This window comes from Alexandromys fortis, unplaced genomic scaffold (assembly GCF_014885135.2).
Source record: "Alexandromys fortis isolate MF-2015 unplaced genomic scaffold, M_Fortis_MF-2015_v1.1 scaffold_56, whole genome shotgun sequence".
Classification (NCBI taxonomy): Eukaryota; Metazoa; Chordata; class Mammalia; order Rodentia; family Cricetidae; genus Alexandromys; species Alexandromys fortis.
Genome location: NW_026067935.1, coordinates 1574694 through 1585824, shown reverse-complemented (window position 1 = coordinate 1585824; position 11131 = coordinate 1574694). Strand labels below are relative to the sequence as shown.

Below are 11131 nucleotides of genomic sequence, written 5' to 3'. Positions count from 1 at the left end.
GAGAGAGAGAGAGAGAGAGAGAGAGAGAGAGAGAGAGAGAGAGAGAGAGCTTGAGACCAGGATGTGGGCAGGGACCTATGGAGTGACTAAAAAGTGGGGTGAATTCAACCTGCGCTCTAGAGGGACTAAGAGAAGATGGAGAAAACGGAGCAGGAAGGTGACTGAGGAACACTCAGGGACCCATGGAGGTGACCGAGGTTGTGCTTCCTCCCATGCCTGTTTAGGAACCCACCCATGTCCACCCATGTGTGCATTCCTGCCTCTCTGAGGCCCCAGGTTCTGCAGGAGCTCCTGGGACAGACGCGTGCTCTGTCCGCGGCCCTGCTGTGGGTACAGTTAAGATGATGGATGGATCTGAAGCCAGGCCCGTGGAGTCAGCATTTTTTGTCTGTGTTCCCTATTTATTTTCAATTTCACCTCAAGCCTAAGTGGTTTTGGAGTTGGGAAATGTGGACTTCATCCACAGAGGCAACCTTGTAACAAAACTGGGAAGGAACGATAGACTATTTGGTGCCCTAGATTCAGAGTGAGCCCTTCCTTGTTACCTGGGACTGAGACATTGTATCCCAGAGCCTCAGTCTCTCTTGGTCACAGCTCATTAAGTCCCCTCCAAGGTCCTGGTTCTAACCTTTCTGGACAGTATCCACGTCTGCTGGACACTCTGGGCATGTCCCTGCAATGATATGGGATATTCCTCTGTATGCTGTGAATATGTTTTATGACCATTGATTAATAAAGAAATTCTGTGGCCTATGGCAGGATAGAATATAGCTAGGCAGGAAATCTAAGCAGAGACAGAGAGAAAAGGAAGACAAAGTCAAGGAGACATGAGAAGCCGCCAGAGAAGCAAGATGTGAGGTAACAAGCCACGAGCCACACGGCAAAAATATAGAATAATAGAAATGGGTTTAATTTAATTTGTGAGAGCTAGTTAATAATAAGCCTGAGCTAATTGTAATTAATATAAATTTCTGTGTGATTACGCAGGACTGGTTGGCTGGGAAACAAAAGCTAAGCCTCCAGTTACACCTGCAGCCCAGTACACGAAGTCAGGAGCTGTCTTTTCTTGTTATTCAGCTTCAAAGGCATGTCCACATTGAAGGCTAATTTCCAGGACTCATGGGAGCCCTTAGGAAGGAACAAAAGCAGATCCAATCTAGACAAGACAATTAGAGGAGATCCTGTCCTATGGAAGATGGACAGTTATCTGGCTCTCTTGACAGCTGTGTGTTACACAGTGAGGGTAGAGTTCTCACGTGGGTGGATATCCAATACACCGAACATGGACTTTGTCCCATCCTTGGCACAGAGGCCAAAACTGCTGGTCACAATTGCTTTAAAGACATGTCAAGTCCCCGATGACACAGGGGCACCAAGGTTCTGTGGCATGTATGGAGACCAACGTCAACACATCCAGAGGACCCTGAATTACTACAGAACACTGCTCAGAGCAGGAAGCTCATATGCAAATGTCATTTTTCTATTTAGCTCAGATCTCTTCTCCATTTTTCTCCCTGCAAGCCGTTTTAATTCATGAGACTTATCAAGGGTGTGAGGAGAAACAAGAGCTGTCCTTCATGCAGGGGCAATCAACATGGCTTAGAAACACATGAGACCTTTTTCCTGTCTGTCCCACTGCCCCTCATAGACCACTACAGTGCAACCCGTCACCCTCAGTGAAGACCCGGAGCTCAGGTATTGTTGGTGCCTTCCACTCTTTGAGCTCTCCTTGAAGAAAGTGCCTTGACCATTCACCATGACTGGAGTGGCAAATGAATCTCGTGGTGGCTGTGTGTGTTTTATAGACTAGGGAATGGAGACATCTGAAGCATCTTTCCAACAGGGCCCAGCAGTGAGGGATCAACCCCAACCTGTGTTGTTTGGATTTGGGACTGTCTGGTGCATGAGACCTTTGAGCTCACGGTTACTGTCAAATGACATCTGGGTCTAAACTCCTTTGGGGTGTGCTGGCTGTCTCCCTTCATGGGTACTTGCAAAGAGATCAGGGGACATGGGAAGGCAAGGTGCACAGGGAGAGTTCCAACCAGCCCCTGGGAGCTATGTCTGCTACAGGAGGGATTAAGGATGCTCCCCCCAGGTCCTGGTGCCTTCCCTTTGTTCAACCCCATCTGGAAAGACCCATCTGAAGTCTATGTATGACCCTCAAAGGCCTGATCCTCCTGTCCCACTATGTCCCATGTCTCATCAGATTGAGGAAGCAGAGAGCTAACCCTACGAAAGCTAGGGTCTCCAGACTGCCTGCATCTATCAGCTAGGAAGCCTAACACACTGGTCCCAGGATCAGCCAGTTCCAGAGGCAAGAGTTAGTAGATCTTTAGAAGGACCCAAGGTCCACTGAGACCCAGGGAGGCTCAGATTGCTGAGGTCCAGCTTCATGTGGGCAGAAGCCCCTCATTCAGGATACACTTGACCTAACAGGCTCCATCTTGGGGATAATGTCACCCTAGGGCTGGTGTCTCCAGCTTTCCTCTCACATGCCCTGACATTGGAACTTCATTTCCTATCCAACCAGATCCCAGGGCAGTTTGACTCCTTTACACCAGGCTGGGTTCCCCTGAGGCACAGCACAGAAGTCAGCAGCCCAGGGCTCTTCAAGCCAGGAGGTGGGTGTCCTCTTCCCCTCCAGGCTGAGCAGTTCACAGCTCTCCCTGCCTCTCAGGGTCTCCGCCTCACCTCATCACAGAGCTGGCACCACGGGTCTGGATACAAAATGTCCTTTCAACAGAAACTGATAAACTCTGACCGCAGGTACCACCTTTCCACACCAGGAATTTCAAGGTCAGAGTTCATGTTCACAAACACTTGGTCATGGAAGCTGGACGTCTTAGGTCAAACCCCTGTTAACACACATCCTTAACCTCCAAAAAATATGGCAAATCCAGCAAAGGGTAAGGGGCCCCTGTGCCCGACTTGATCACTTCTGCTCAGACAATCTGGGAGCCAGGGAGGTTGACTATGGACCCAGAGTCGAGTCATTGGTCCCTTACAGCAGTGAGCATTGCTTACAGGAGCTGGAGAGGCTCACCTGGTCTCCAAGCCCAGCAAGGATGAATGCCTGGCTGCTGGCAGCAAGGACTAAGCCATGGATAGTGTGGGCTCCAGAGAAGCAAGTCAGCCCTAGAGTTACAATGATCAACATAACTGATAACCTGCCAATCAATACAACAGACACTTTGCCAGTTAACACAACAACCTGCCAATTGCCAGAAAAGGAAATTTGCCAATCAATGTAACAGAGAACCCATGGTGCCCCTGTGGGGCATGTCTCACCAAGGATCTTCTTTTAATATAGATGATGATAGGCACCGTGGCTGGATGTGTTCCTTCCTGGTCACTGTGACAAAATTCCTGGCAGAATAATTTAAGGGAAGAAGGGTTTTTAAATGGTCTCCATCCAACACGGGGATGGGGAGCCATGGTAGAGCATCTTCATCATGGCGGCAGGAGCATGCAACAGTGCTGTTCACTCTTCACCTGCAGATGTTCGCTCTGCCCCAAGGTTTTGAGAAAAGAGCCCTGGAGCTGGGCTTCTGGAATCATGGTGGACCAGTTGACTCAGGCAGCACTTAGCTGGAAAGAGCAAAAAGAGAATCCAAATGCAGGAGGACCAGGCATCCCACTCCACCTCAAGCTTCTGACTGCTCTGCCCCTGCTCCATAGCCACAGGTTCAAGGCCCATGTCCTCCTTCACTCTGGGTGGTTAGAAAGAAAGACACCAGCACTGAGCGGCATTTTACTTATGCCTGTAATTCATGGCTAAGCAAGTCTTCCTGGCTCTGCTGACAAGACAAAATGACTAAGCGAGTTCTCAAGACCCAAGCGAGCTCCCAAGCTCCCCTCGGGGGGTCACACTAACCACACTTCTTCCAGCAATGAGTGGAAACCACAGAATCCAGGGATTCCATCTCAGGCTAAGCACGTAGTACTCCTCTGCTGGAAACCCAGCCACAATTGCGGAAGTTCCGGACCCAGAGAGAAGGCAGACTCTCCATCCAGAGGGCACTGTTTGTTCATCTCAGCAGTTGGCAGGGTGGAATTCAAGTGCAAACTTTCATCAGTAAGTAGCACCGGCAATGTCTCAAAGACACATTCCCAGAGACTGGACCAGCACACATCCTGAGAACTATTCCCACCCCTGAGTAAAGGTTTATGAGGCTGAATCACAGCTGATCCTTATGTATCCTGCCAGCATCCCTGCTCCTTGCCCTCATCCCAGGAGGGCTGCAGCATCTTGGTCCCCTGTGGTCCTCTGCACTGCCCCAGCCCCTGTTCTTTATCTCCACTATCTATATCCCATGAAGTCAGCCCCAGTTCTGCTTCTCTATATGGCAAAAGGCCAGAGTTTCCAGCCGACCCCATGGATAACTCCTTCCGTTAGGAGATAGCTAATCTCATCAACTTGAAGGCATCTGGAATCAGCTAAGAGATACTAAAGGGAGACAATCTTCCTCCTCCTCCGAGGCAGCATCTTCCAACAGGCAGTCAAGATATAAAGAGGTCCAAGGAAAAGGCAACCAAGGCAACCATGCTTTCTTATCTTTTGCTGAGAGGGTATGCTTACTTCTCCTATGGCTGATATTGATGATGGCAATGACAATGACAATGTTGTCCTTAACTGACGTCAGACTGGCTGCTTCAGTCAACCAAGGAGGACTGAAGACCAGTGACTCTCCAGGAATTCCCCAAGCCTTCAGCTACTGGGTTCTCAGTTTCTCCAGTGCACAGATAGCCACTGTTAGACTGTCAGGCCATTATCGTATAAGTCAGTCTAATGAATCCCATTTATAATATATGGTATTATCATTTCTCAGCCTTTTGGCTAAGATCAAGTGTGATGTCTTTTCTTGTCAGTTTAATATATGTTATATAAGTCCTGTTCCTCCAAAGAACCTTGCCTACAGTTGGTTGGGTCACAGCTCTAAGAGACAAAGCAACTGTGCCCAGACCCAGCATCAAGGGCAGAATGAATAGCAAACTGACCCTACACAATGTCTAGTCTAGACTGTGAAAGTCAGCCATGTTGGATGACTGTCTGCCTGGCTACCTATGTGTAAGGAATCTTGAGAGGGAGCTGAGGGAATAAGGGTGAGCCCCCAGAAACCAAGTGAGAAGTGAGCATCCCCACTACCAAGGACATGAGGTTGTATAGGGTTAGTAAAAGAATGTGGAAGCTGGAGCCGCTCACCACAGAGCAGCCTGCATCCCTTGCATCACCAAGCACCAAAGCTAGACTCCATGTCTGGGGGCTTGAGAAAGTGTTCACAAGAGGAGGGGGCTGGAGAAGTGTTCAAGGATGCTTCCCTGTTGTGGTAGCACATGGGGACAGAATCCCTGCCCAAAAAGGTATAGAACACTGGTGTTATGCTAGGCAGATTCTGGGAGGGGTGGTAGGGGAATAGATGGGTTCCCAGGGAGCCTCCTTCCTCCAGAGTTCACTTCGTAAGAGGGGTTCACTTCCTATTACTGACTTGAGGCCCTCGTTCCCACATCTCAACCACAGACTCTAACTCAAAGGGCTGCCACACACACCCACAGTGCCCACACACAGCTGTTGTGCTGGCTGCCTCGATACCTTGTGGCTCTCAGACGTCTGGGAGACACCCTAACTTTGATAAAATGCCAGAGTACTTTGTAATCTCTCAGAGTGGGCAATTTCGAAACACTCAAAGACAAATTGCCCGTTTGCAGAGCGTATTTCAAAGCAACTTCCTATTTGTTTAATTTCATGGCTTTTATGACTGGAAACGTCTCACCAGGACTCCAAACTTGCTTTTTACCCACCGAAGAATGGTTGCTCCCCCTTCTCCAGAGACATCGCTCACCATTCGCTCAGAAATTCCCTGCTCTGCCTTTTAGGCTGGGATAGAGTTCAGTTACAGAGCATGGTCTCCCCGCCAGATACCAAGGTTCTCAGCTAGTTAGTGTGCTTTCACTGAGGATGGAACATTGCTGGTTGTTTCCTTGAATTATGATATCTCACTGGGTCCAGCAGGATATGAGGGTAGGCGTCTACCTAGGACCCCTCCAAATAGCATTCTGCAAGTGGTGAAAATATACATACATGCACTCATATATACACAGAAAAGAAAAAAAGTGTGAAGACCAAATAATCTCCTACTTGTCTTTTGTCATTTTACAGTACTGGGAATTGAGTCCAAGACCTTGAGCATGCCACGTAAATATTCTCTAAGCTGCATACCCTGACTTATTTATACATCTTATTTGAGACTATATCTCACTAAGTTGCTCGTGATCAGCTTGAACCCTGTCTATAGCCCAGGCTGGTCATGACTCTTCACTCCTGTTGCAGCCTCCTAGGTAGCTCTCCTGGGTAGCAGGGATGACAAGTTTGCCCCATCTCTAAATCATTCTGAAATACTCAGCTAAGATCTGTATGATCTGCTTCTTACTGAGCTGTGATGGCGCCTGATGCCCTGATGGCCTTGGAAAGAGGCATGGTTTGCTGGTGTCAGACACTGTAGGCATGCACACGCACATACACATGCACACACAGACACTCACAAACACATATGCCATACACACACACCCAAACACACCCCAACACACACACACAAACATATGCTACATACACAAATACACACCACACACAAAAGTATACGCAAACATACATACACCATGTACACATAACACACACACATACATGTAGTGGCATTTCATTTGTATTTTAATAAATAAAGCTTGCCTGAAAATCAGAAAAATAAAACAGCCACACTGGCCAGCTTTATAGACCAAGCAGTGGTGACACACATCTTTAATCCCAGTAGCCACACTAGCTTTGCCATAGAAACCAGGCCATAGTGGTGCACGCCCTTAATCCCAGAACTAGAAAGGCTAATAAGATGCAAGGAGACAACTCTCCGTCTCTGTCCCATTCTGAGAATTACTGGAGGCAGAATCACCATTTTCAGATTGAGGTCAAAGTAAGAGCCAGTGGCTTTACTTTTCTGATCTTCAGGCAAGCTTCATTTATTAAAATACAAATGAAATGCCACTACACACACACACACACACACACACACACACACACACACACACACATGCATGCAAGTTTAGGAGGTGTGTGAGCCACCATTTAGAAGGCTCCCAGCTCCAGCTCAAGCAAGGAGACCAGGTCTGTATGTCCTCACTCCCATTTAGCTCCAGCTGTTTGTGCAGTCCAGAAGTAACTATGGGAGTTCAAATGAGGGAGTGTCTCGATCAGACTGACCTGTTGGCACAACTAGGCATTTTCTTGATTGCTAATTGTAAGAGTCAACTGTGGGCGGTGCCATCCCTCATGGACCTGGGCTATAAGCTAAGCATGAATGAGAGAGTGAGCCAGTGACCAAAATCCCTCAATGGTCTCTGCTTCAGGTTCCTGCCTGTGTTCCTGCTGTGGTTCCCCTCGATGATGTATGGGCTACAACCTGTAAGACAAAATAAACCTTTCCACCCCAAGCTTCTTTCTTGTTGTTTGTCACAGTAACAGACAGCAATACCCCACCCCCTTCCCGTGCACTCAACAAAGCCCATCTTCTTCTCAAGTTTGACCCTGTGGTGAACCTCCATTAGCATCTGTCTACTGTATCCTTAGGCAGGTGTGTTCATCCAAATCACATACAACCCCAAGCCAGAGGGCATGGACTGAGGACAGATGGGAGCATCTCTCTGCCAGGCAACATTCTCCTCTGCCCACCCAGGGGCATTTCCTGCTTCCTGCTCAGGTGTCCCTAGGCCCACACTGCAAAAGCTTCAGAGGAAGTGTGATCTTTAAGGGATTCAAAGTGTTGGTCAGATTCTGTCTTAACGCTCTGAAAATATGACTGCACCCTTCACAGGAATTTTCAGTCTCTTCAGTAACTGTCCTCTTGCTCCAATAAACAAGTCACCTGTCTGTCATTTTTACTGTGCCTGGCAGAAGAAGCCAGCATGTGAGTTCCCATCTGCAGCAAGTCAAAAAGTAACCACAAATACTGAGGGGTGAAGGGTATCATGTTCCCAAGATGGCAACATGAAGGCTCAGAGCCCCTGACACAGACTGAGAAGGTAACAAGGATGGGGGGGTGGGGGCAGCAGTAAGCACAGACAGTTCACTGACGGGTCCCTTGTTAACAGGCAGGCAGACACGGAGAGGACAGATCTGCAGAGTCCTGGTGATAATGGGGACTAGCAAGTGTTTTATTTAATTAATCATGAAAAAGAATTTCCCCTCCAGCAAGGCCTTAGATGTAGAGGCCCCCTATATAGATGGCGAGAACAGATCATTCAATTACATCTTGCAGACTCGGCTAGACTGCTCTTAACTTAATTCTGCGAAACAGCTAGTCTCGGTAACCCTGCCCTGCCACCGGACACCCTCTGTGGCTGCTGGGTCTTCTGGACTGCTCTGCTTATGGGGGTGGGGTGCGGGAGGGGCTGACCTTGGGACGCTCTCTCTGGCTAGCCTTTCTCCCCCTCAGCCTTCTACTTCTTTCCCGGCTCCCTCCCTCCGTGTAATCAGGAACTGGGCTCTTTTAATATCAGCCACATCAGATATTTTGAAACATAATTCTCCCGGGAGGAAACGGTTATTAAAAAGGTAATTAATTTATGCCGAAGGCATACACAAATCATAAATCATCCCGAGTTATTTGCCCTGAGCTTCTTTTTCCTCCCGCTGGCGTCTTTTCACCAGGTAAACAAGGTGTGTGTGTGTGTGTGTGTGTGTGAGAGAGAGAGAGAGAGAGAGAGAGAGAGAGAGAGAGAGAGAGAGCTCGCAGCTCAACGCCAGGTTGTTCCAGCACACTGGCCAGCTTTCCTCCTCCCGCTTTGGGGAATCGGTGTCTCCTCAGACCCCTGCTATGTTCGCCAGAGCTAATGTGTGTGCTTTTTCCCAAGACCGCAAGACTGCCTAGGGAGGCAGTGGTAGCCAGGAAGCCGAGCCAATGTCTGAAAGCTTTCTATCTGCCTAATTGCATAAGTTATGCATATTCATTACTTAGAGATGCGGGGTTGGAAGAGGGCTCAGTATCACTGACAGCTGGAAAAGACACCACATAAACAACTATTTAGAGGCAAATCACATCACACTGGGCTCGGAGTCCGCACCTGCCATCCCAGCACTCAGGGAGGCTGAGGCAGGAGGAGTGCTGTGAGTTTGAATCCAGCCTGGATTATGTAATAAGACTATCCCAAACTCCCACAGGTCCCTAAAAGTGCCAAATCACTGCTAATCAGACTTCAGCTTTGCCATATGTTATTCCTCTAAGATGGGACATTCACTGTCCACATGCAGATATCCAGGGAGATCTACGCAGCCTCCCAGTGCTGCCTACCCCTGACAGTGACCGGGCTTCTATCCTGAGGTTTCCTGGCACTGAACCACACTAACCAGACCTCCCAGTCCCTGGCCATGGAGTGCTCTAGAGCATGGATTGAGAGAGTCACTGGACAAGTTCTTCTGGCCCCTTCCCTGCCAGTGAGCAGATTCAGGGGGAGTGGAAGATGGGATGGGAGCCCAGTGGGATTTCCAGGCTGCAGAGACAAGGGACAGATGTCCCCAGATCTACCCAAGACTGTCTTGGATCTTCTCTGACCCTGGTAGGGCCCCGTTAAGTCCCTTCTTTGAACTTTGAGGTTGAAACAGTGCCTCCTTCCAGCAGAGAGCACCAGCCATAGCTTGCTCCTTAAGGGCTAACTGCAAAGTCCCTCCATGAAGATCTCATACACACCTGCATCTGCACACATTACTTTGGTTTCATCTGAATTCCTTCGTAATTAATAAATGATGTATTTTGTGCATGAATGCTAATATTGGTTCAACATCTAAAGTGGATCCACTTACACAAAATGAGGAGAAGCAGTCCCCATGCACTGGGTTGTGGATGGTCGAGGTTTGACATCAAGGGAGTCTCCCATCTCAGCATTCACCAGGTCCAGCCCTGCTTATCAAGACTGAATATGCTCAGATGCAGCTCCACGAAGGTGCCAATCCTGGGTCCTTGTCCTTCTTCGGCTTAGACACTCTCCCCTCTGGGAGACACTTGGGGAAGATCCTGATGCAGCCCTCATACCCACAAACCTACACTCCCAGGCTAGGGAGACCAACCCAGGACAAGAGCTGTGGACCCTCAGCATAATGGCCATTCATCTGCTGATCAGGAGAGGGGACTTGTTAGGTCCCAGTGTCCTCGGGACCCTCCCAGGTCTGCTGCTGAGCCAGACTGACGGCTGCACCTTTGCCAGGGATGCAGTGGTCATAGCTTGACAGCAATTGCCTTCCACTCCAGCCAAGAACTCCGAGAACGTGGAAAAAAAAGTGCTCCAAGAACATGAGAAAAAGACAAAGACACAGGACAGGAGGGAAGAGCCACAGGTCTGATGACTCCTGCTCTGTGGGAGGACAAAACTTCCCTTTCCTGTGGGAGTCCTGACCTCTGAGGGCACTGGGGGTGGGGGTCAGCCGCCAGCGACTCATCTCCTGCTACAGGCCATTGCCATCAACATCCCCACTGGGTCTCTACTCCAAATTCTCAGGCCCACTCCCTTCCTTCCCTCCTCCACCCTCCTTTAGATGGACCAGCAAAGCAGCAGAGATGCCTGGACACCAGGATTCAGTGACATGAAGGGGACAAAGACGCACGTGGCTCTCTCTGAAGCTGCCTGTCAGTCCCTCGGTACCAGATTGATGGCTACGCCAACCATGGATGCCCGAGGGTCAGTGAGGGCCCAGTCAATGGTGTTAGCAGGGGCGGGGGGCACTGCCTTCAGTGAGGAACCATGTCCTTCTGCCACATCCATTGGACACTCAGGCCATGTGACCAGCTAGCTGGATGGCCAGCTGGGAATTACAGCCCAACCTTGTAGACTGGATGGAAGATAAACTCCAGGAGTGGTCCTAGGCCTTGGCCATGGCTCTGCTCTAACTGCCATGTACTTCTCAGTACGATCTACTTTGTGGCTGTACTGTGTTGGGAATGGAGAGCTGACTTCACTCTGGTTAGAGGGAAGCACAGGTTCCCAGCAAGGAGGAGAGTTCTTCTCAGATGTGGGTCAGTACCATGGTGGGACATGCCTGGGGCTCCACGGAACCAGGAGCAGTGGAAAGTGTTACTCCCGATTCAGTGTCCGC

General features: G+C 49.3%; 1 pseudogene; it reads left to right on the top strand.

Annotated features, from left to right (window-relative positions):
* Positions 1-4820: 4820 nt before the first annotated feature.
* LOC126504372 (uncharacterized) lies at positions 4821-4915 on the top strand (annotated as a pseudogene).
* Positions 4916-11131: the final 6216 nt, after the last annotated feature.